The 25,464-nt window shown below is 45.9% G+C and overlaps 1 long non-coding RNA gene across 4 annotated transcripts in view; it reads left to right on the forward strand.

Moving 5' to 3' along the window:
* The first annotated feature begins 355 nt into the window (after positions 1-355).
* LOC149915450 (uncharacterized) overlaps positions 356-25,464 on the forward strand; it is a 49,722-nt gene continuing 24,613 nt past the window's right edge. For 2 of the 4 annotated variants that reach the window (XR_016458874.1, XR_016458871.1), the window contains exons 1-2: positions 19,831-21,269; positions 23,271-23,785. This is a non-coding gene — a long non-coding RNA (uncharacterized LOC149915450). Of the gene's footprint in view, positions 839-19,830; positions 21,270-23,270; positions 23,786-25,464 lie in introns of those variants that run through there. The other 2 variants (XR_016458872.1, XR_016458873.1) reach the window with 2 other exon arrangements.

The raw sequence follows: 25,464 nt of genomic DNA on the forward strand, positions 1-25,464 counted from the left end.
TAGGAGCCTCCAGAGCTTCTTGTCATTTCTGCAGAGGCCTCCCAGACCCCCCCAGGCATTCTGCAGTGCAGGAGCAGCGTTCACAGCAGCGTGGCTCTCCCTTGGCTGCTGCCTTTTGCTGCACCACTCCATTTGCCCTAATGTTCCCTTTTCTAAATGGTAGGAAATCAGTACTTACCAAGTGCTGGCCCGGAATTTATTTGACTTTAATTTCCCTTTATGACCCCGTTTGCTAATCTCTATTGCACAGATAAAGAGAGGTAACCCAGGCACCATTACCTGTGATGTGGAGAATCTTCTGCAGTTCAATTATAATCTTTTTTTTTTTTTTTTTTTTTTCCCCCTTGAGCAATAAAATCTCTCTGTCTCTCTCCATTTCTGTTCCTTAAAGCTGTTCTCATCATTCTCCCTCTCCTGCTCTCGAGATGAGGTTAGGTACTTCTCTGCTGTCTTCTTGGCCACTGTGTTTGTGGAAGTCACGACTGTCGGTGCTGGAGCAGCAACACGTTGCTCAGCAATGTGCACACGTTGTTGAATGCAATGCTGGAAATGTGCAGATGGGAGGTGCAGGTGAGACACGAGAACCGAAGAGAGCAGACTGGCACTTGGGGAGCACTCAGTTCTGCACAGACATCTCTTTCTGGATTGTTTTCAACCCCTATTCCTCCAGAAATGCCAGCTTGATGAGTAGCAAAGATGGTGCCTGAATTGATGATTTAATTTGACTTTTTTTTTTTTTTCCCTGTTGCTTTCAGAGGCATTTTAAGGAAGGCACACGGCCATAATCACGCTGCCCCTTTGAAAGGCTGTGCTCATTTGTCTGCAACTCCTTTGAAAGGTGAGTAATCCTCAGTGCATTTTTCTTGGGCTCCACTTACCCTGGCAAGGAGATCCTTCATGTGTGCCTGTGACCTTTAGGACAGCAGGAGCCTCCATATATCTTCAGTGCATCTGTTGTCTTTGCCATGTGGTGGTTATTTGCAAAGCTTTCATTTCAAAGTTTTGGCCTTAAGGAAAACCAATCGACTTCTTCTCCGATTTTCCTTCTTCTAACTCTTTTATTGAGAAGTTTGTGTTGTTCGTTTTTTCTTGGTTTTTTTGTTTTTTTTTTTTTTCCATATGTTATTTCAATTTGACTTAAATTTATTCCGAAAAGGATGAAAGATGAGCAAACAAAGTGGATCTCTGGGTAGCAGTGAAGTTGTCCTTAAAAAAGCACAGCAAAATGACAGAGTCCTGACTGGTGGATTTTATTAATAATAATGGTCATTCTTAAAATAGGTCATCACTTCTTGGAGATGCTAAGTAGGCTTTCCTGGAGCAGAAGCCTCCAAGGTCTGTATTTACAGTGCAAAAATGGCCTATTAGCATAAGCCATTAGGAGTGGTTATCTCTGGACTCAATCAAGCATGTAAGAGCTGAATGGTGACAAAGTTAACCCACATCCTCAGTTCATGAGAGGTGGATTTGAGTGGCTGGTGCGTGCCTCAGTTACACGCTGCGGGTCTGAGCCAAAATCCAGTGGCTGCATGGTTTCATGATATCCGAAATGATTCCATGAGGTCCTGCTGCGTATGGGAAAAGACAGATGATACTGAGTTTGCCTTCTTTTGGTAAGATGATGTGATTGAGCCCTAACTCATGTCTGATGTAATGCCATCCAAGGGCACTAGGAGATACAGGCACTGAGAGTGACCACTTACAGAGCACGCTGCTATAGTTTCCCATAGGTATGACTGGAAATGAAATCCCTGTGTATTTCAGTGATTGTCAACAAGCCTTCTTCATAAAACAGCAACTTTTTAGCACAGGCAACACAGAGACCCATGTACTGATCTCCGTCCTCAGGCATTCCATCCAATTTCATTCTAGGATTAACTTCTTCACCAGAAGATTGGCCTATAACATTTACTTTTTCAGCACAACTGTGAGATTTTCTGAGCAAAAGCAGCAAAACAATGACTTGCTGTGTATTCTCCAGGTATTTTAATGATCCCATCTCCATATCTGTTACAATTTACAACACAGCACAGCTCTGACTGGCATATGGTTGTCAGCTGAGAGAAAACTGTGCAACTAGGAAGCAGATCAATGTTGACATCGTGGGGGCACCTCTGGAAAGAATTAATCGAGTCTGATCTTTGCATACCCTCTCAGTATGGATTTTCATTACATGCGGTGCTGTTTCCACACGGAGGGAGTCCAAGGTGCTCTCCTCAAGGTCAGCCCACTGAAATTGATGAATGCTATATAGACTGTGGGCTCCTTTGGGCACAGACCTCAGGTGTTGTGGTGCTGCAGGAGGGTTCCTTGGTGGAGGTGCCCTATCCAGCCTGGGCATGCAAGTTGGAAAGAGCCTTACAATGGTTGTGTTGATGGAGGAGGATTTGGATTTGGACTTGTGAATACACTCCTAGGAAACTGAGCATAGTTAGCCAATCTGAAGCTTGTGTTTAGTGGAAGTAGACAAGCAATACCTGTTCTCCTTGGCAAAAGGGCAGAAGGATGGGACTTTTTGTCCAGGAGGATCTCTGGAGGTATGCAATGGAAGTACTCTTTTAATCAGCCTTGGTTCAACTTTAGTTCAGGTCCGTTGGTGGATCTGAGCACTAATAGCTCATCTGAGTTGAGACCTAGGCTGCCTTCATCTTAGCAGCTGGCTAACTCAGGCTAGCCATGCTGCATCGTGGCTTCTCACCATTTATTTTGGCTGGTAGCACAGATATATGCAAAAGCACGGATGTCTACAGCTCCATTGCTCCTAAAGGTAAAATCAAGCCCTTGATTAGTATTTGTTTTAAGTAGTTAGCTGTAATCTGACATAATGATATGTCCACAGTGAAGCACAGAACAGTCATATTCCACGGACAGAATTTAAAACACGCTAATAGGAAAATGCAAAATGTGTCATATTTCACATATGTTGTATTTCAGGACAATGCCAGAATTGTCATTGTGGGTTTGGGATGTAAGCGGTGATCTTATTAATTAATAAAATCAGAGTTATCTAGTAAACAGTTCCTGGATTTGTAATAAATAATTAGTCATCACAACAATTTCTTAATGGGCTATTAAGTGACTTAGGGTAGAATTCTCAGCAGCTAACACGTATCTAAAACAAAAACCTCTCTTTTCCAAATAAATGATGGTCTAATTAATACTGAAAAGAACAGCCTGCTTTCCCTGCTTCTTGTGTCTTTAAGAAGAGAACAGGCTTATAAAATAGAATCCTATCCAACATATGCTGATTGCTGCTAGAAACCAATTTTTCAAGAACTGTCATTGAGAGTCATTAATTACCTGCAGGTCCCATTCACTCTGAATCAACGACAAACTTGGTGAGATCTTGGATAGCTTTAATTAATGCACAAATAGGAGATGTAATATGCTTCTTGTTTGAACAGTTATAGTCCTAGCACAACCCTTGGGTTGGAGGATTGTGGGAAAAATAAAAATAAATGGGAGGCTGAGGACCTCTGAGCAGAACCCACGTTGGGAGGAATATGAGTGTTGGTGAGGGATGCTCTGATCCCATTCTGAATCCTGAGTCAGGGAAAGCTGCTAGGACTGCACACATCCTTCACAACACGGAGGCCACTGCAATCAAACAAGGTTCATCCCTCTGCTAGATGAGCTGATACTGAGGTACATTTCGATTTCAAAACTAATCGGGATGTTTGGAGGTGTTTTTTTCCCCACCTTTTAATTCAACACAAGCTGCTGCTTTTCTTAATTCCTTTCTTTCCTTCTTTTAATGCTTCATTGACATAACTGAAAACCAAATGTGTTGGACCACTGAGCAGAACAGCTGGAAAAATCTCACTCATAGAGGCTGAACAAACTGTCCGGGGCCGTGTGCCTACCAACAGCTCTCAGTGGCTTTTTATGTTCTCAGCTTAGCCTTAGCACAGCTACCTGGCCTTTGGATGGGAGATAGCTTATTTCTGGCCAGCTCAAGCAGATGTAAAGGAATTTGGGTCTTCCGTGTCACTGGTTATAATGGGTGGGGCTTCTTATCTCCCTCCAGCAAGGCATTTACTGCTGTTCCAAGCAGAATTTATTCTGTATTTAATAGGCACAAGCTGCACAGAGGAACAAACGGCAAACACTGAGCAGTGCTTAGCATTTAGAAAACACCAGGAGGATGTCGAGTCCATCAGTTGTGCTTTATACTGACACAGCTATTTTGGTCAGGGAAACAGTTGTTTTCTGATTCACATAGTTCCTTTGCCATCCCAGCGATGTCAAAAGGTGTTGGGTGTTTGCCTTTAATTTCACAAGGACCACACTTTCACTCATGGTTTCACTCAGAAGTGTAATATTATTCTGTTCCAGCAGGATCCTGGATCCTATTTAACTTTCAGACCTTGTCTTAAGCTGCCACATTTTCATGAATATACTGGCACCATCTGAATGCTCACGAATAAGGGATAACATGACTATGCATAGCAGACGAGTCAAAAACCCAGAGCTTTTGCTTATGGTAATTTGTTTTAGTTATTATTTTTGCACCCTGCCAGCTGTTGATCTTGCTAATGTGCAGCTCAGCAGCCAAGCTTTGTTCCCCCTTGGTTAATGAACTATGCAAGGAACCATTGGCCAGTGGCTGGCTATAAAGCTAATGGTGATGGTCCGTAAAGAAGAAATACCCTAGACCACTAGATTTGGAGACTGGAAGTGCTTTTGTCAAGGATGATGGAGAGGAAAAGGTGATAGAACATCCTGTTCCACCTTTGATGTAGTTATACACCTTGGACACGTGCAGAAGTTAAATCTTAAGAGTTATTGCACATGCTGTGGGACTGACAAAGATTTGTGGCCTGGAAAATATACCACTCTTCACCCAGAAGACCTTGCAACCCATCAGAGGTCACCTGCTTCACATGGCAGAGCACAGCCTCGGGTACCTGGAGATACAGTCTGTCCAGTCATGGAGATCATCCTCCATCACAGAGTTTGGTTAACAGCAAGATTAGATCTGGGAACCACCTTACTTTCTGACAGCCTGGGGAGCAAACAGTGTGAGCTGCCCTCACACTGTGTGTAGACATGCCCACTAAGGGGCTGGCAGTGTGAGTCCATCCCATCTGCTACAGGGGAGCGTGGTGAGGGGATGGCTGGATGCAAGCCCAGCTGTGTCATTTCCACCAGTGGGGAGCTCCAGCTCTGCAGCAGCCGGTGCCTGGCTGCCAACAGCCTGCCTCATTCTCATTCAAGAGCTGAAACAGAGGTTGCTACCAACTCACTGAGATTGCTGGGGCTTCAGAAAGAGCTGCCTGCTTCCCGAAGCCCCTTCTCAAACACGTTAGCCCCTTGCTTTGTGGAGCCATCTCTCCCTATCCTCCGTCTCTTGCTTCTACATTTGTTGGCTTTGGGATTTATTGCAGACCCTCCGCTCTCCCTTCCAAGCACCTCTTGGTTATTAACATGCAGCTCAGGATAGTTCACTTTGCCTAGTACATTATCATTACTCGTTAGAGACCCCTCCAGGGCCTGTGATATGCCTGCACCGACTTTATAATTACAAAGTCAATTTCTAAACAGACATTTGCAAATAAGTCAATTTAAATACTGAGATTTGCAAACAATAATTAAGCAGTAGCTTCTTTTTTAATATCTATATATATAATTAATGCCCATGGGCTTCTCATTTTACCTTGCGACTGTGTAGCTTGCAATTGTTTGTTGAGCTAAAGCATTCTCAGAAAGCAAATCAAATCATTGATGAGTTTTAAAGCTGTTTGAGGAAATGCCCTACCTCCTTCCATCCCAGCCCCATAAGCAGCTTCTTATGCAGTTCCCTGTTAACCTAACAGCTGCTGGGAAATAGCATCAGAAGCCTCACACTGGAGCAGCCGAGCCTGAGGCTTTCCTCTCCAAAATAGGGACAGTGACCTGGTCTCCAAGCATCATCCCAACTCACAAGAGTCTGGGCAAGACCCAGAGCTCAGGACCACACAAGCATTAGCAGCACAATGAGAACTAAGCTTTGAGACCGGGGGAAGAAGAGGCTCTCCCTGTTTTCCAGCTTTCCTTTTGGCGTAAAGCTGTCCATCCATGCACAGAGCTTCCCTTAGCATGAAAAGGCCATTGTTTGGAGGCCCCATTGCATAGCAAGCTACTCAGATTTTTCACAGCACAGCCCAATCCTGGCCACTCTTCTAAGCCTCTTTCCTCTCAAAACAGCTGACCCTGGGGCCTTCTGCTTTTTTTTTTTTTTTTTTTTTTTTTTTTCTACAGATTATTTCTTATGCACTGGCTTTCCTGCTTTTCTTCCAGCCTGCACAACAGCAGTTTTTTGCTTGGTCTTTTTTCTCCAGCCCACCTGACCCTGCACCATAGCTTCTCCTCTGGCACAACCCTGAGCCCCTTCAAGGTGAACCCATGACCTGGTGGCACACCTCACACTTCAGCCTTGGGTTCTTTCCTGGCCCATCCTGTCCAAGCAATCCCAAAGTACAATAAGTGTATGGTCAGCTGGCCATGCATCCCTTTGGGGGGTTGAGAAGAACAAATCTCCACAGGGCCAGCAGGAGACAGCAGTAGGAAAAAGGCTGAGTGCAAACTCTTTGCACTCGTGTCATGGTGCATTAAATATGGGTTGCTGTTTCCTGGTTTGCACTCATGTTCAGTAATTTCAGAGGGCTTACTCATTATTTTATGTTGGTTCCACATCTTAGCTCATCAAACTTTAGCCAGCTGGGGCCAAAAATATCCCTGGCACAATCAGTTTGTTCATCCAAACCCAAAAACCTCATTTCCCAATGCACGCAGACATTCACGATCAGCGTATTTGAAGGGAACACAGCCCTCAATCTCATCTTGAGTGACATTGCTGAAAGCAGACTTCCTTGCACCCTAGCACTTTGCATCCAATTGCTATAAATACGAGCAACAATTATACAGCCCTTCTTTTCCCTTTTTATGGGGGAGTGAGGACAATAACTTAAAGTGCTTGCAACTATTCAGCACAAAAACAAATAGCAGAACAACTCTGGCTGTGATGCATTTCAGCAGCGTAACTTCAACGTGCTGCTGTTGTATTGTTATAAATATCTATCACTTGACAATGCCAGTGCTTCTCGGCAGGGATAGGAGTATTAAAAAAAATAATAAAAAAATGCCCAAACCCTGAATTGTGGTTGCTATAGCAATTAACAATGGGCGTCCTTCTTCAGGAGCCAGAGATGCTGATGCAGCTAAAACAAATGTTTGTGTACGGCCGTGGCAGGGACGGTGACAGATTAGGGAGTGCTGGCCTTGAGCCTCAGTGTAATCCAATTCTAAATAAATCATAAATCTGAGTGCAGACTGGCAAGCTAGAGGGAATACCAATGCAAGGAGGGAGGTGGCAAGGCAGCCTCAGTTTCTGTTGGGGGCAGAAGTGAGGAAGTAGTAGAGGTGTGCAAATCCAGATGGAGAGGTTTGTGACCTGGAGATGTGGGCAAAGGACAGAGCTAGCCTTCAGCCACAACTTCTTGGTGTTCCCCATGGGGTTCCTTCCCTCCTGTGTCATCCAAGCATCTTTGTCCTCTTTGCTGGATATAGGCATTTAATCTGACGGAAGGAGAAAAGGTGTGAAGGGAGTTCACAGTTTCCTTTTCATCAACAGATGGGGCCCGTGCAATCCATCACCTTTCACTTTATCCCAGTCTACCCTGCTACAAGAAGCTCTGGGAGTCACCTGAGTCCAGGTTCTAATAAAACCATGGCAAGGTCTCCCCATGGGAGCTATCACACAACAAGGGCAGGCCAGCACAGCCTGTGGCCACCATTTGGCTACAGAGAAATCTCTGTCCTGTGGAAAACAAGACAAGCAAAAGGCTATCAGTGATCTGGTTTCTTCCAGCCTGCCCTGGCACGTGGATTCAGCCTTGATATGGAGTGAAAAATGAAAATGAGAACAGTTCAGTCAACAGCATGTCTCAGAAATTAATGAGCCTCTTTGCCTTCAACACCTGATAATTACATCTTTCAATTAAATGAACTCTCTCCCTGTCCAAGTTCTTATAAATTAACTCAAAGTGATGCATCTTTGTAGGCTGCCAAAGCTTTCTTATACCAAAACCCATGCAAGCTTCCAGGTCCTTGCAACAATTTGGAGTTGTAGGCACAGATATAATTGAAGGATTTGGCCCTGGTGCTGTGGCACCCAGCTCTGAGGTTACTGGCTGGAGTGGAGTACATGGCCCTGAGTTTAGTATTTAATTGAGGGAGAACAGAAGACCCTGGAAGATGCCAAGCAGTTGGCTGCCAGTATGGGAATGAAATGCATGGAGGTGTTTCTGAAACCCAGCCCTTTTCTTGGGCTTCTCACAGTTAAGTATAGGATTTCCTGAACTCCAATCACAGCTTTCATATGACTGTTTGGAGATCAGAGCCTTCAGCAAGGTGGTGGAGTGACTGACTCTGCTTTCTGGGGGAAATCACACCATTAAAGGCACTGGTTATAGTAAGAGGCACTTGCTATGGAGGAGAGATACCCGCCACTGTCCTAAGGTCTATTGCCATATTACAACTCCTGCTTGGACAGGGGCTAAGCAGTATGGCACAGGGATGCACTGAGATGTCTGCCTGATTTCCTAATGTTTTCTCTCACATTTAGGGATAGGGAAATAGATGACTTTATGCCTTTTCCATTCAAAGGAGCCTTGAGCTATTTCTAAGGCTCTCAGAACTAACCTGCTTCGTTGCCTTCAGAAAATCCATACAGAAAATGGGGGCTCCTGATCTAATTTGGTTTGCTGTACACACAGGCATCAGTTGGACAGAGAGGAGATGCAGAGTGCAGGGAGAAGGGGTGCAGATGGAAATCTCTCTGCATCAGGGTGAATGTTACACAAACAGCTATTTCTTTTCCCTTCTATTCCTTTAAGTAATCAAGTGCAACTAAAGCAGCCTAAAGCTGGGTTTTTATAAGCTTGCAATAAATCCAGCCAGCTTTTCTAAAGCACAGCAGGCAGCTGATGCAATCACATCACTCAGCCCAAGCTCATTGGACAATGGCAAGGAATGCTGAGGATGTATTTTCCTCTTAAACCCACACGAGCCTGTATTCCCCACTCGCGCAGATGCGAGCCACTTCAATTAAGGCAATTAGCAGCGACCAAGGGCAACTGCAAAGCTCCAATTAAACCAGCACAAAGGCTAACACGATCTACAGTGTCATGGAGCAGGTTGGAACATGCATCCCTGACAGCCGCTATCTGCCAGATTAAAGGGTTTGCAAACTCTCTGTTGTCCCCTCTCAGACCTCCTACAATCTCTGCTCCTTCAATATGCTCAAATACTAATCTCCAGGCTTTGTATCTCCCCATTAATTTGCCCCTTGTCAGCGGCCTTAGGGGAAGATGGAAGCTTTTTCCCTGTCTGTCTGTCCCTTTTAAACTGTAGCTTGCAGCCACTGTGCCCAATTCTCCTCCATCTCCTTAGGGAGAGCCTGGGAGCGTGATTTAGGCTTCAGTGACCTTTTCCTAACGTTGACTGGTGCTGGGCTGTGTGTTTGCTGTTTGCTTTGGCAGGCTGTGATAGAAAGGAATGAAAACAGACTGCAGAGGAACAGTCAGGGAGGAAACTGCTCTCTGTTCAGGCAGTGATTTTCTGCAGGGATGGTTGAGGATGCCCTTGCTTTGGGGGAACCGTGTGCAGGGGGGAATCCTGCAGAGAGCCACAGTCATTTGGAGGAAGAAGGAAAGAAGAACTGCTCTTTGGGAGTCTACTCTGTATTCCTACACCTGTGCAGGTGCAGGGGACTTTGTTGGGGACAGGCCTGAGCTTGGGGTCGTTTTGAGACTGAGGTGGTGTTTCAGACTCTGCTAGAAAACACCCAAGGTGACAGTCAGTATGCTGAGCCAGTCCACTGTTGAGATAGGGACTGGAGGAGGGATTTTAGCAATGATGTCTGAGCTCTGACTGTAACTAATCTCCTATTCCATAGCTTCAGTCCTCACAGATCAGGCAAAGCTCTTCAGCCCCTTCTGAGTGGCTTGACACATACACTTAGACACTGTTCCCACCCATGGTACATAGCTGGCAGCTCTAAAACACTCCAGACAAGAGGTTGCTTGCAGTCTGCAAACCACTTTTTATTGGAACGTGCTATGAACATGACACTGCATCAAAGTAGGGGCAGAGACTGGCACTCATTGCCTCTTTTAGACAGAGGCTGGTGTGAGACTGTGGAAGGAGGGACTGTTAATGACAGGGAAGCTTTCTGAGGATGAGGAAAGACTGCCACGGGGACACACGGGTGTCAGTCAGTGGTTCATCTCCAGCAGAGGTTGGCAGTGGTTTGCAGCAATTACCCTCTGGTAGCTGTTCAATGGCTGGAGCTCAACGGCCAGGTCAGATCCTAAAGCAGTCTCACTTGGTTCCTAGTGGACTCCTACTCATATAGCAAAAGCCACTAGTAGAGTGAGTGCTAATTGGTGCCCTTGTTAGCAGTTCCTGCTGAAAAGCCACTTGTTGAATAGGCCCGAAGTTTGAACTCTTCTCCTTGAAGGTGAGTGCTTCAACTAGGGGTTGGCAGGCAGGTGTGGGGAAACACTTGCTGCCCTCCCAAAGAATATGTAGAAATTGGAAGGTGTGAGCCTTCATTCTCTAAAAAAGAACATCTTTCAGTTTGGGAATAGTTGTGAAGGGAGAAAATCAGAAGATGTATCTGATACAGACAAATGTCTTTATGTGGCTCTTGCACCTTTTGGCGCGGCTTTAGATTTTTTTTCCATGTTAGCACTGAGGATAAAACCTATGAAATCCCTTTCTTAATTTTTTTGCTTTGTCCCAAGTAACACAGACAAAGAGGCTGTCACAAGCTGCTAGAATGGAAATTAATTCTAAACGCATCATCATTTATCACTTTTAGAGTAAAAAAATGAGAAACTACTGAGATGAGAGCAATTGTGGCAGAAACTTCCTGCACAAGAATTACCAGAAGGTTCATGCAAAGAGGTAACATTATCAAAGTGATAACAATTCCAGACACATATACCGTGGCCCTGCTGCAAATCCACTGCACGGAGTGTTGCTTTCAGTGTAGCATTTGTCTCTCTAAACCTGAACCACCCAAAAGTTGAGGGTACAGAGGTTACCTGCCCTCCATTTGTTGTCAGCAGAGATGTTTAGGGGCAACTCTACATTGGCATGTGGTGTCTGAGAGAGATGAGGAAGTCCTCCCATGAAAGCTGGAAGGGTTGTTGCTGCAAAAATGCTTTGACTTGCTACAGCATCAACAACAGTAATAACATTGTCAACAAATGAATCAATCCCTGACCAAAATGGGGATCAGTGTGAGAGACATTCAAGTCCAGCCTAGTAACAACAGAACCACAAAACGAGGAGACCATTCACCCGTAAGCTCACATGCAGGGACCAGGAGCAGCCCATGGGCCACTTTGTTCTGCAACGCATGGCCTCCAGCAGAGCTGATGCTGTTGGATGGGTATCTCAGCTGATGGGATGGTGTATCTCAGGCAGAGCCAGGAGCCTCATTTCAGCCACCTGATCTAGACTGCCACTCCTGAGGAGCTCCTTACATTGAGCATATGACATCTTCTTCCTTTACTGGCTTGATTACTCTTCCTCTCCCCTCTGCCCCCCCCTGCAAAGAATGAGTTAAAGGCCCCTCATTCCTCATCCATTCTTTCTATTAGAATCTTATATCATTCCAGTCATCCCCCCTCCTTTACACTCCTCCTTCCCTTACACACATCTACTTGCTCCCTCCAGGAAGCCAGCTAATTATTTCCTGAATGCCCCTAGTGTTATTTTGCCTTGAGAACCTCTCCTGCTGGGACTTCTCACTCGCTTATGATTCTCTGTGTGACAGAAGGTTTCTCAGTTTAGCTCTGAATGGGTATTTCTTTAATTTCTACATTTAGTCCTTTTGCCTCATCATCTGCACTTGGGCTGAGAATAGAAACTTCACTTGACATTATCTAAACCATTATCAATTAAATCCCTTCTTAACTGACCTTTTTTTCCCCCCTCAGCTATATAAGTTTTTGTTTTTTTCCTCTTCTTCCTTTCTGCATACATTTCCCTTGTAGACAAAGCCCTTTGCCCTTCTGCATTAACTTTGCAAACATGAAACTTTTCTGCTGGTGTTGGTCTTTTTGTTGTTTGTTTGTTGTAGTTTAATACCACTGCAGTGGTCCAAAAAGAACACAGGATTTCAGCTTATATCACGTCTGAGCGTCAGTGCATCCTCTTGGATCCTGCACAGACATTGGAGTATTGTTGTGTATGAGAAAGGTTCTCCATTATGGTGGGGTAAGTGATGCTCAGTCAGCAGCAGAATAGCACTGGTCAACAGATGAGTCTGTAGGTTGTACAATGTGCAAAAAGGCAAAAATAACCCACAGAACAGAACTGGTTCCTCATATAGAGAAACCAGAATACGGGTTTCCCCAAGGCCATTGTGCTGGAGCAGAGTTTTGAACTCAGCTTCCAGAATGGCAACACACAAGCTTACTCAAATGTTTTCACATGGCACACTTCATGTATACTCTGGGTTCCAGTGGCTACAACTAGAGGGTATGTGAAGATGACAGAAAAACAAAGGTATCCCCAGTGTTCTTTCAATTGCCACTGCACTGGTGGAGTCAAGATTACTCCTCTCTTCATGTAGAACCATAATAAGAAGGATGTAGCCCTCTGAGCAAGACAAAATGATCCACTGTAGTGGGCAACTCTTTAGTCAGCATGCCTGGGCCAGGCAGACATTGCACTGCAGCTCTACCATAGAGCTCCAGCTCAGCACAGAGCTGGTGGGAGTGGAGAAATGCCAGAGGTAATGGAGTGGGTGATTAAGATGGTAAATGTCTCTAGCAAGGTGACTCCAATGGGGAAATGTTGGGGTTGAAACAGCTACACAAACACGTGGAAACTAGGATTTATTAAGTCTCGTGGAATAATTTTTCTCTTCTGACCATTTCAGGATTATTTCCCCCTCCTCTTGCTGGAACAGAACCAGTGCAGAATTATAGTTCTATGAGTCAAAGACGTACAGGGCAGAGCCTTTCGACACACATGTACTTGTCACAGCTGGAGGCACGCCAAGTTAAAAGCACAAGCTGCTGAAGCTTAACCTAACCATCATAATTCTGCAACAGTTCATAAACTATCAAACACATACAAAGGGGAGTTAAAAAGTACCAGGAATTTATGACTTGACACATTTCTTCATAAGAACTTATCTCCAACTTTGCCAACCCAAAGGACTGGAGAACATGCAGGTAAGCAGCTGAAGCCCAAACCTGCAGCTCTCTGGAAGAGGATGCTCAGGAAGCAGCATTAATTGGTTATGTTTTAGCTCTTTTCATTGTTGGATTGGCAGTTAATTCCAGGCCCCTGGCCATGCCATAACCACTTTTTATTGAGCTTTTTCAAAGAAGTCCCAGCAAAAACCTTTTTGTCATTCAGGCAATGAAGGAGACTGCCTCCCAGCTCTGCATCTAGCCTCAGAGCACCCTGAAATCTATCAGTGCTAATTAGGGCCTACTTAGAGGCTCCCAGGCTGCTGCTGCTGGTTTGAAATGCAGAGTGGTATGTGAAAGCCCTTCTGCTTGGCTCCTGACAGGAGCAAAAGCAAACAACAGGCCCTGCTGTGACCTCCATTTACAAGACTCATTTACTGCACTGAAGGCATCAACTTCTTGGAAATCAAACAGACAAATTAGTTTTGAACCCCTATCGGTTAAGATGGACTTCTGACTGGGACAGGCTCCTGCCTGGCTGGCTAAATGCTTCCTTAATCTGCACGGCTGCAGAGTTTCTTCAGGTGCTGCTCCCTGGCACCAGGTGGGTGCCAGCAGTCCTGTAACTCACAACATCACAATTTTCAGCTAGCATGAACCATTTTCTTCAAATAAAGGCAGACTCCTGTGCTCTGCCCCATTATCACACTGCCCTGCTCGCCATGATACAAGAGCTTTGTCTGGCGATGCTTTAAGCAGCGTGCCCCACAACTCCTTGCATGATTCATAGACCTCTCTCTCTGAGGGAAGAGGGGTCTCTCATTTATCCTTCTTCTTGTCTCCATAGGACTCCAGGGCCATCTGCCCATTTTCAGTTGTCTACCTCAATTCCTTGCATGCTACACATGAAACCATTTGAGAATCTTTTCCTCCCGAAGTTTAACCTAGCCAAAATTGCTCCTCGTGTAGGCCAGCTATTGGAGGAAAGTGGATTGAGAACTGGCAGCCTTAGCAAACAAAAATGGCAATGTCTTGCCTAGGAATAACAACATATTTAATTTGTCATCCATGGGATCCTTTGGTCCTTATGGCAGAAATATCACAGAAATACTTCCTCTTCCCCATCTGCCCCACTGCCATCCGCTCTTTCCTCTTCATTTCCTTCTTAATCTTCCTGAGACCCAAGTCCCTCATCTCAATAGGAGATATTTACGTTTTCCATTCTGCTGACATATGGCTCTGTGAGCCTCCTGAAGACTTTCAAGGGGAATCTGAATACATTGAATGCTTCTGATTCTCTCCCCTTGCTGGGCTGTATCTAAAAGCCAGACTTAGAGGCCTATCTCAGGAGGCTTCACTTTGTCTCTGGGACAAGCATCAATGGAGAAAAGCTCTAAACATGTTAAAACATTTACCGTAACTCAGCCTTTGCATTGCTTACAAGAGCCTAGGCAGGTCCATGAGAAAAAGCCAAGCACTTAGTGTAAGGAAAGGCAGCTTAATATAGCCACACCTGGCCTGGAAGGGAATTTAGGTATCAGGCATGTCACAAGAAACCAACAGCTGAAAGATAAGCAGAGATGATATTTCTCCTCATTGAAACCCTAGTGTGAAGGTTTGAGATATTGTTTCTCATTCCTACAAGGTTTATAAGCACACAGCACAGTACTGTCCTGCTGAGTCATGGCCAGGTGAGAAGCAGCCTGTGATGGTCCTTCCTTCTTGCTGGCCAGGGATGCCCTGAGAAAGAACAAGGCTCATGGTAAGAGGAAGTCTCAAAGCCAAATCCCACCTAGATGCTATCAGGGTGGGCACAGGGGTCTGAGTGGGTGACATGAAGGGGACAAGGTTGCTGTCAGGCTCCCTGGGAGCACTCTGAGGTCCTGGCTTTTGGTGGTTGGTAGAAGTGGTCTGGAGGGTGGAAATGTTGTTTCTAAGGTTGTATACAAGACAGAAAGAGTGCAGGTTTTGGAAGAAAAGCCCTGTGCCACTGAGAACCACAGCAAGCAAGCTGATGAGATGAATTGATTTCATATCTGTGAATAGCATCTTAGTAAATACTGCCAGATGCTTTCTGTAAACCCCACTGACATGGCAGGGAGGTGAGGGGATCCGATTCCCCGACCTGTTCCCAAACTTCTGTTCCCAAAGCCTGGGACACCCCTTGCTCTCGCAGTCCCTGTCAGAGCAGGAGCAGTGCTGCTGCATGCACGTGGCAGGATTCATTGCACCAAGCAGCTTGCTCTGCTGTGTGCACAAGATGAATTATGACACAGGCCCCAAAGAGCCTCTCACAAGCTGTCCCCTCCTATATCGAGACCCGGCCTAAGCCAGGAGGGAGCGTGAGGGAAGCAGATGGCAGCCTGGCAGAGTGATTAAAGCCCTAGATATCTGTTTTAATGAATTGCCCACCCAGCAAATTAAATATTGCAATAGTCAGTCCTATTCTAGCCGTCAGTAATCTCAGCCTTATTTACAACACTGGGGAAATGCCGTGCTTTTCCCTCTGTCACGTGTTGCTATTGCAGGCAGAATTACAAGCTGGGATGGAGAAAAGACCTGTGGATTCCAGCTGATGCTCAGAGCAGGAGTGAGCGGGTGCTGTGGCTTAGGTGCACCACATTGCAGGATGATGTGGTGAAAGAAATGATTCTTCTGAGTCACTGAGATTTCTGACATAGATGTGTCCTGTGCAGTCCTTAAGATAAGTGCAATTTTTACTCACTTTTTTTCCTGCTTTTACATCCTTCTTGCTCCCCTTTTCTCTCCCACCACATTTCTGTACCTCCGGCTATCCCTTTCTATGTGACAGCTGATTTGGGAGTGCGATGTCAAATCTTTCCTTGCTGCCCTGCTTCTCCCTTGTTCCTATGCTCCTTACGGGGATATTGGCAGAGGAGCTGATTTGGATTCACTGTGTTAACAGGACTCCTGTCAGTATATTTTACATCGCTAGACAGGCTTAACAAGATCATGAAGAGCTGGTGACAAGTCCCACTGCATTCCTCACCTGTAGGGTGGAGGCAGTGCTGGCATGCAGTGCTTTCTGTGCCTGTTTGCTGCTCTCAAGTGAGAAGGTGGATGTGTTGCTTCCACAACCATCCCCTCCTCGTGCTTTTTTTCATTTGGGTTTGGGTTAAGGAAAGCTGTTTCCTGCATCCCTCATCCCTGCTGGGATGGGTGCTGGGAGCGCAGAGAGCCCAGAATCTGTGGGATGGGGAGTCCTGAAGATTTGAGAACCGCTTTGTCCTGGTTTCAGGGGGATTGCAGGGCTTCAGTGTCCAACAAAGCTCAAGCTCCAGCTGAAGCTTCCAGAAGTCTTAACAGGATACTGCTAAGAAGGAATCCTTTAGCCACAAATGTGGGGGAGAAGCCTTACTTCTGGGCACTATGCTGGCAGAGTGCTGGGTCTAGAAGCAGGTATCTCTAGGAAAAATAGAGACAAGATTTTCATCTGGAGTTTACCGGAGAGAAATACACCCTATGTTTTGTGCAGCTCATGGAGCACCTTGGATTTGTAGCTCACATAGAAGGACAAGCACATTGATCCAGGTCCAACTGCCTCTGCTTCCTGGAGAGGCCTGCCCACTCTTGCTGAGCACATCAGGATTTCCAGCTCCCCCAACTCTGCAGGCAAGGGAAGGAAAAGAAGAAAGCCTGTGTTGGAAAGGAGAAGAAACCATGGCATGGGCTGGAAAAAATCAAAGAGGCCACACAGTCACATCCTTCCCTGGGGAGGCTCATTTTCAGAGCAGACCAACCTTCCCAACAAATCGTTTGTCAAAGCTTGCCTTTCTTCAGAAACTCCAGGTGCCAACAAAAGTGCTGGGAGCACTTTTTTTTTTTTTTTTTTTGGCTGGGAGCAAGCACACAGAGCTTAGATGGTTGTTTGGAGGCCAGCTGTGCTATTTTCCCATTCATTCATAACTGCTGCAAACAGTGAGGCCAGTTGGTGAATGTAGGAGGAACCGGTGCCTGGGTCTGTTCCCTGCACCTCAGCTGCAAGCTTAGGGAAAGTTTGGGAATGTTTCCATGCCATGGTTATTTATATTTGCCACCCCTGGGTTCTGAACTTTTGTGTGCGTTGGTAATAATATCCCATTACTAAACTGTAATTTATGTGAGCATCATTTGCATTATTGAACAGCTGTTAGCCTCTCTCAACTGCTTGCCTGCCATATTGCATAGATAATAATATCTAATCCATATTAATTATAAATACACAAATCGTCTCCTAAATAAGGCAAAGTTTTGTGAGCAATACAAACCAATGGGTGCCCGGAAACATTAGCGTTATGCCTGACACCTCATCCTCTGCCTGTCACGTCATGAATAAAGAAGAGCCCACAGCAGAAGCTGAGGATGGCACCTGAGCTTTAATAGCCTGCAGCCACTGCCAGAAGCCCTCCGGCTGCGATTTCATCACACCTCACAAGCTAAACTGCACCGGGTCAATGAGCAACCTCTATGGAGAGATCGCTGCAGGAATGGGGCCGCAATTATTATTCACTACCTGGCTCTCGTCGGCAGCGCATTGACGCTGGACTAACCCCACCTGGTGGTGCTGATGGGGCTGTTTGGGAAGAAAACACTGATTTCCGTCCTACTTTGGTCTGAGGCCTCCTAAAGCTTTGCCTGCTGGAGGAGGAAGGATGACATAAGCCCTCACAGTTGGCCAGCTTTCTCTGCTGGCTCGCTTTCCTCCGCCAACTTTCTCAGTCCTCTCAGCAAAACCTCATGTATGCCCCGAGCTTTCATGATCCAGGCTGAAAATCTCAGCTCTAAAGCAGACCATCCATCAGCATTCCGTGTGTGGTCATCCGCTGCCTACCACGTGTCTGTGGAGGAGCTAGCTGCTGCTCTGCTGTTTTCTGGGGGTGCTCTCTGTCCCCTCCTCGCTCTGCCCACCGGGTTCAGGTGGAGCTGGCACTGCTCCTGCTTCTTCCCAGTGCAATCATAGAATCAAATCATAGAATGGCCTGGGTTGAAAAGGACCACAATGATCATCTAGTTTCAACCCCCTGCTATGTGCAGGGTCACCAACCAGCAGACCGGGCTGCCCAGAGCCACATCCAGCCTGGCCTTGAATGCCTGCAGGGATGGGGCATCCACAGCCTCCTTGGGCAACCTGTTCCAGTGGCTGAGAACTTTGCAGGGTGGCTCCTTTTGGAGAGCACGCAAACAGGAAAGTGTCTGAAAAGCAAAAGCAACATAAATGGCAAATCTCTTTGCTTTTTCTGCAGTGTTATAGAGATAATACGATGACTTTATACAGCTTTTCCTCAAGGCGTATTAGTATAAATGCCAGTGAGATCTTATTTGTGGTCAGACCCAATATTCTGGTAAAGTATCCAGCACAAATGAGAATCTGATTGGAAAAACAACTTCATCACAATGATATTTAAGCCAGGGATAGCAATTTTTGTTTTCATGATGGCTAAAAATGACCACGTTTGCCCTTCCCCCTGGCGAATTATGATGTCTTTTTCTTAACAGCATTGATTTCCTTTAACATTTCATCCCCAAAAGAAGAGTAATTTCTGGAGAATCAAGGCAGTGAAAGCCCTTAATTGTTTGCAATATGGATGATCACAGGACTCAGGGAACGTTCTTACAGATTTCATTGCATGATAGATGCCCATTCTGGAAGATTTCAAGCGGCAGATTATCAAGCAGAAAAGAATCATCACAGACATTTAGAAAGCACTTCAGATCTACATAGTTTAGCAAAGCTCATGTCATAGAACCCCAAACCCACCATTGTGCTGTAGGTAAACTTATTAACAGCACGATGCAACCTCAGGTTCTCAAAAAAATCCTAAAGGTAGAGACAGTAACTGCAGATCAACTTGAGGGAGTGGCATAGCTGGGCTTTTAAAGCCTTCTCATGAAAGTTTTCAGTTAAAAATGACCGTTCTTCCCTCTACCTTGAGCACATGCATTCAAGACACAGAACAGAACTGATTTGGGAATGAGATATTAGAGAAATTGTGTCTCTGAGACCTCGTCCTGAAAACAGACCCACACGTTTGGCTGCTCTTTCCCTTTCCTTTCCTCCCCTTGTAGCAAAAAACAGACAACAAACTCAGACTCAAATCCCAGCAGCGAGCTGGTGGTCGTATTTGGTGTTTCTGTTGTATTTTTTCCTCTTAAAAAGCAATTTGACTCTTCCCTGCTGTGCCTGGGAGCCAGCAGAGGGAGACAAGCCTCTGAGCTTCATTGCTGCCTGCTCACTCCTCTCCTTACGTTTTCAGGGTCTTTCCCCCCCCCTTCTGCATTATTGTTATTTGGTTTGAAATATTGTTTTTATGAAAAATAGCTATAAATGACCCTCACCTTGCAGTTACAAAGGAGATTAGATTAAAAATGCTGCAGGGAGATTTGGGTGAGTGAACACATGGCAACAATCCTCTGGTGACAGTAACACAAGCAGCAAATTGGGCCCAGGTAGGGGCTGTGAGCGCTGCATAGCACACATTCCCTGTCTGACAGTCTCTCCATCACTGTTTGCATCCATATGTGGCCTTGCCAATAGTCTGGGCTTACTAGGCATGCCTCAGGTTTCTCCGGATCTGGTGCAAAAGTGCAAATTAGATCCATAAGATTCCAAGTTTTCATGTGGATACAGCACAGATGGAGCAAGGAGGGGTGCTGGGGAGAGGCACTTCCAGAAAGCATGCCAGGAGCTGGGTGATATCTACTTGTTTGTGGGCTGGGATATGCCAGAGAGGATACATGAGGGCTTGCTGCATGTATGTGAATGCAGAAGGGTGGGATGCCCAGATCCCCAGGCAGTGCTAAAAGCAGTGAGTCCCATATCTCCAGGCTCTTGATCTTGCAGAGGGAAGTGCTTTACAGCATGCCTCTGGTTGTGGATGGGCTGTGTGCCCAAAAGGGCCATCTCAGAGCATTGCTGAGGGTACCCATCAGAAGCTGGAAGCCCACACACCTGGGGTGTGCATCAGTACATCCATGCACATCCTCTGCTTGTTCAGGTGGTGCTGATTCAGAGCGTGTGATGGTGGCATTCACAGCTATATGTGCAACTGTGTGTGTGTTGGGTCTCTTTGAGCTTCTGTGAGCTGAGAAGTAGCAGCTCTCAGCCTGGGTATCACATGTGGATTTTGACTGTGTTGCCTCCAAATTCTCAGCAGAAATGTGAGCAGATAAGGCTGGGGAGCAGTTGGGAGTCCAACAGAACCCAGGGCCAATAAAGGATGAAAGGAACCAAGCGCATGAAACAAGTGTTTTGAAGTCCTTGCAGAAGCAGCCCTTCATGACTCCATCAGAACAAATCTGTCGCCACTGGAGGGAACAGAGAAGTTGCCCTGAATGAGAATAATTCAGGGAATAGCGCAGAGGAAGAGTGAGAATACAGGATGACGGAGAAGACAATGTTTTACTCTGTGCTGTCACAGCTCTCGCTGACCCGTCTCAGCCCTTGGTGGGGTGTTAGACCCAACCCTGCTGGATGGAGTGCCAGGACAGCCAGCCCCAAGCAGGCTGCTGGCAGGAGGCTGAGTCCAGCTGGGTCTGGCTGCTTTGAAGGGTGCACATTTGATGAGGTGAACCTGGGCAAATACCTCCTCCATCTTTATCACCTCTTCAGGGATGCTTGCACAGAAGCCTTAGGGCTCCTGTTACCTTGGAGCACTGTATTATCAATTACCCTAATTAGAGTTCTGAACCTGCCTGGCACCATGTATTTTTCACTCATTTTTAACTTTTTCTTGTCAGGCTCCACAGCCTACACTCAGAACCTTTCCTTTAAAGCAAAGCAAAAAAAAAAAGAGAGAGAGAGAAAGAAAGAAAGAAAAAGCAAGCAAGGTGAATGCCAGTTTGATTGGTGGCAGGCTGCAGATTCTGAAGGCTGTTCTCCATCAGAGCCTGCACAGCGAGGCCCCGTGTTTGCATGGGCAGCACGAAGCACAAAGGAGGTGCTCAGGCCTCACCTCGCACATTTAATCACTCCTGTGAATGGGTGTCATTGAGGTCCTGGCAGCCCAGCCCCAGCATGCAGCATCCCCCCGAGGTACCATTGCCATGCGAGCTGCAAGCGGCACAGAGAGGCAGGTAAGCATAAGCTTCAATCTGTTTTCTCTAAGCGTGCAGCCAGCCAGCTTCAATCACACTGTGTTTGCAGGGAGCTGAAACAAAAGGGGCAGCGCCATTGTCAGAGGGAGCGCGTTTCCAAATGGCTAATGGCGATGATCAGACGTTCCATTTATGCACCGTCTCTCTGGCAGCACTCATCGCATCTTCCTGCCACCTCCTTTCCGTGCGTGGATCTGTCCGTGACACAGAAGGACCAGCATGCAGCTCCCAGCTGGGAGCAGAGCAGGGAGCAGCACGGGGCAGGGGAGCAGCTCCAGGAGCGCTGTTATGGAGCGTTCAGCTTAGAGCTCCTCGCTGCCTTCCAGGACAAGCTCTGCTTAGCTAAAGCACAACGGTTTTGCTGCAAGCAGGAGCAAAAAACACGCCGTGCTAAGCTTACAGAGATGCACAGCGAGGAGGTGTTTGTGTTCAGGCGGATGTGTTTGTGAGTGTGTTTGCTTGTGTGTGTATACATTTGGAGAGGCTGATGAAGATTACTCTGGAGCATTAGGTTGTTTTCTCTGCTCTAGATTGTAATCATATTTGCTGCACTTTCAGAGGCCCCCAGCTGTTTACTGTGACCCTCCTGGGGCTGTGATGTACCAATGCAGAAATCCAATCCACTGCACAGCACACACAAAGCTGATGGGGCTGTCCTAAACACCAGGGCTGAATTTTGGCTAGAAATCCAGAAATTTGCTGTTTTTTGTGTGTGTTTTTTTAACACTTTCCTGAGATATTTGAGGCTTCTGATAGGTCGGCTTACAGACAAACCATCTGTAAGTCTAAATTCAGGCCTGAACATCTTGGGAAGCTGCTGGTATTTGTAATGCTGCTGTTGTTGTGGGTATGCATGATGCAGCCCAGGAAAGACACACAGACCTCTGAAAATATCAGTGCAGAAAGAGGTTTTCCACAGAAGCTATAAAACATTCATAACACCTCCATTGTGCTGTAAATCCTTAGCAGGAGTTGATAACAGTGCATGAATTTTTAATGTAACATTTATAAATGGTTATTAAAACTATCCTTAAAGTAAAGTGTCAGTTTATTTTTAATTAACTGTTGCCTATTTAAGCTCCCGATGGCCCCGGGGCAGATCAACAGTCTTAACAAGTTAATATTCCCCGTTAACTCTTCAGCTGCTGCCTCCTAACACGCAGAGGATGAAGCTGCATGCACAGCACTAATAATGAGGAAAGTGGTGATTCCTCAGTCATTGAAATGCCATCATTCCTTGGAATGGGGCTTTCCTAGTGCTCTGTTTGAGAAGTTTTTGGAGCTGAGGAGAAAGTGACTCCCTGAACACTGAACAGCCACAGCTGGATCGTGGAGTTGGACCATTCTTTGATTCTGAAAACAAAAGATTTGTATGGCATCAGTAAGAAGTTTCCGCTAAAGTCAGTGGATTCCAGTTTTTAATTTGCTCCTTTCCTTTTTAGCAAACAATTTTTTCAGGTTTCAAATTAAATTATTTCTCAGCTTGCTGTGTACATTTTGCATTTGTTGTTATCACTAAGATTAGACATGGGGCAAGAGATTTTACTGCTATTATCTTTTCTATTATCTGTACTTGTTGATATCATCCATCACAAGGCTCTGTAGTTACTCTTTGAAAATGGAAGTCAATCCAGTGCACTCCTTCAAAGCAGTTTGTTTGGTTGCAGTGAATTATTCCATCCAAAAAAAGGTTTAGTTCACAGTGTCTTGGTCTGCTTTGTGCCCAGCAGGCTGTCAGAGGGGATGGCCAAGAGCAGCACCAAGCCTTGAGGGGGTTCCTCAAATCAAAGGAGACTTGTCTTGCTGCAATGTTCTGGTTGTCTGTGCACTGAAATGATTGTTAGATCACTTACAGTCATTAGTAGTGGCAACAAAAGCTGACACTGGAAGATGTTGGAGTTTGGCTGTTGAATTGGAGTTGCTGAACTCGAATGTGTTGGTGATGTCCTGACACACTGCTTTGTGTCTGTTTTTTGTCAGAGCTCTTTGGGGCAGAGAGCCAAAGTCTTTCTCTAGATGGGAACGCATGAGGCTGAGCTTTGCATTGCTAGTGTCCCTAGAGCCAACAGCAAAAGGTCAGTGCTTCCAGACAGCAGCTCAGAGCTTGCTTCTCTTGGATTTATCAAGAAGTGCACCTGGATAGCACTGGGGTTAGGTCCCAAAAGCTGAGCATGAGGACACCCCATGCATGGGCTCCGCTTCCAGCCCAAAGAAGACACGTTCTCCCTACAACCCTGGTTTAATTGCTCAGCACATCCCCTCCCATCACTGCTCTACCACCCATTCCCTCTACCCTACCGTGCCTGCTGATTGGAGGCCCCCTAAACAAACACTTGTTTTATAAAGTTGTGTTTTATTTTCCTTTCCAGATCCTTTTGTTCCTTCTTTCCCAGATGATCAGCCAATGCTTTAGGAAAGAATGAACTTCAGATCTTCTGAGCATGCAAAGCAACAAGGCATCAAGGCAGCAGTGACACAAGCAGCAATATCCTTCGGTAAATGCCGCTCAATGCAGCAGAGCTTCCGAGCGATTAAAGGAGTCTTGGAAATGTCATTGCCCTGACCAAATGAGATAATTTGTATCTTCTGTCACTGGAATCAAATGCTATTTTTTCTTTTTGTAATTAACTTGTGACTGTGGGAAGGTGGGAGTAGGGATGGGGGTTGGGAAGGGAATTTTATGGGTAATCCAGCCGCTGCATGGAGATGATGGTTGGGTAATTGTGTTCTCTAAATGAACTTGACTCTATGGTTGGTGTCAGGTTTTGTTAAGTGCCCTGGGCCAATGGAGACTAATTAGGAATGCATTAAATATTAAAGCTCTCTGACACTGGGGCATTGACGGTGACAGAAGAAAAGAAATCCCGTAACCTAATCTGCACCCAACAGGAGTAATTTATGTTCCCTTCTTTTTAAAATGAAAAATCCAATTATTTGGCCTGCTGGAAAAAAAAAAAAAAAAAAAAAAGTATTTAAAGGAAAAGTTAATTTAGAGAGAAAGAAGTATATATGAAAAAATAATACAGATGCCGTCAACACAGGCTGTGAGTGGCAGCTTCCTGCAGTTCTGGCTTTGTGGCTTTCGGTTACAACCATGGAGAACGCTTCCCTGATGCTCTGTTCTTCATTCCAGTGCTGGAGGACAGCAGGGGATGGCTGAACCGATGCAGGGAGGATTTGGGGTGTTGGTGATCAGGATTCGGGGCGCTGGCGTGGGATGTTTGTGCTGTAAGGCAGTACATGTGCTGCAGTATGGACGTGCTTACAGGCATGCAAAGCTCTCACAAATTCTAGCAATTAAAATTTCTTCTGTCTCTCTAAAAGAAACAGGCCCTGAGAGCTCCACCTCCACGCTTTGCTGTATGTACCAGTTTCCAGGGCAAGTTTGTCTGACCTTTAGTTAAATGTCCTGCTCTACCAGGCAGCTCATTTCTGCTGGCCTGTCTACTTATGCAATCTAATCAAATCTAGAATGGAATATAATCAGCCTCATCTTGTAACAGCAACTTGCACAAATATCTGTCTCCCTGTCTGCCAGCCTGTCTGTACGTCTATCTAATCTCATCTGCCAGCCTCATGCTGTAAGCAGTATTTAGCAGCCAACTGCATTGCTAGGGTGACATTTGGGAGAAATGGCTGTTGGATAACCCACTCCCCAGATCCTGGGAGGAGGAGCAGGGGGGAAGAGAGATATGTACACCCATGCTGCTTGACCTGAGAGTTCATCTCTGCAGCACATGGGTACCCATGGCACCTGGCCTGATGCAGACACTCATGGCATGTGCCTATCCACACACCCACACACCTGTGCCTTTCTTTAGTTTTCTTCTCTTTTTTTTTTTTTTCTTCTCCTATTTGCAACCAAAATACAAACAAAAATGCCCCCTCATTTATGAAATTACCAGAAAAACAGTCTAGAACGGAACTTGGTTGCCACGGGTTACTGGATGTTTATCAGCCACCGGTGCAATTTTGCTAACTGCAGCCAACACAGGGAGAGGCAAAAGGATGGGATGTGTGCCCATCAGAGCTGCCTGCTTGGGTAACCCTTGCTGGAAAACGTAGTGGCTGGGACTGCTTTCCACAGGGAGAACAGGAAACCAATTTTACCAGGGACTGGGATTCCTTGTGCTGCATCCCATTGGGCTTGGAAGCATCTCTAGAATGCTGGGGC

This window comes from Phasianus colchicus, chromosome 19 (assembly GCF_987193195.1).
Source record: "Phasianus colchicus chromosome 19, bPhaCol1.hap1.1, whole genome shotgun sequence".
Classification (NCBI taxonomy): Eukaryota; Metazoa; Chordata; class Aves; order Galliformes; family Phasianidae; genus Phasianus; species Phasianus colchicus.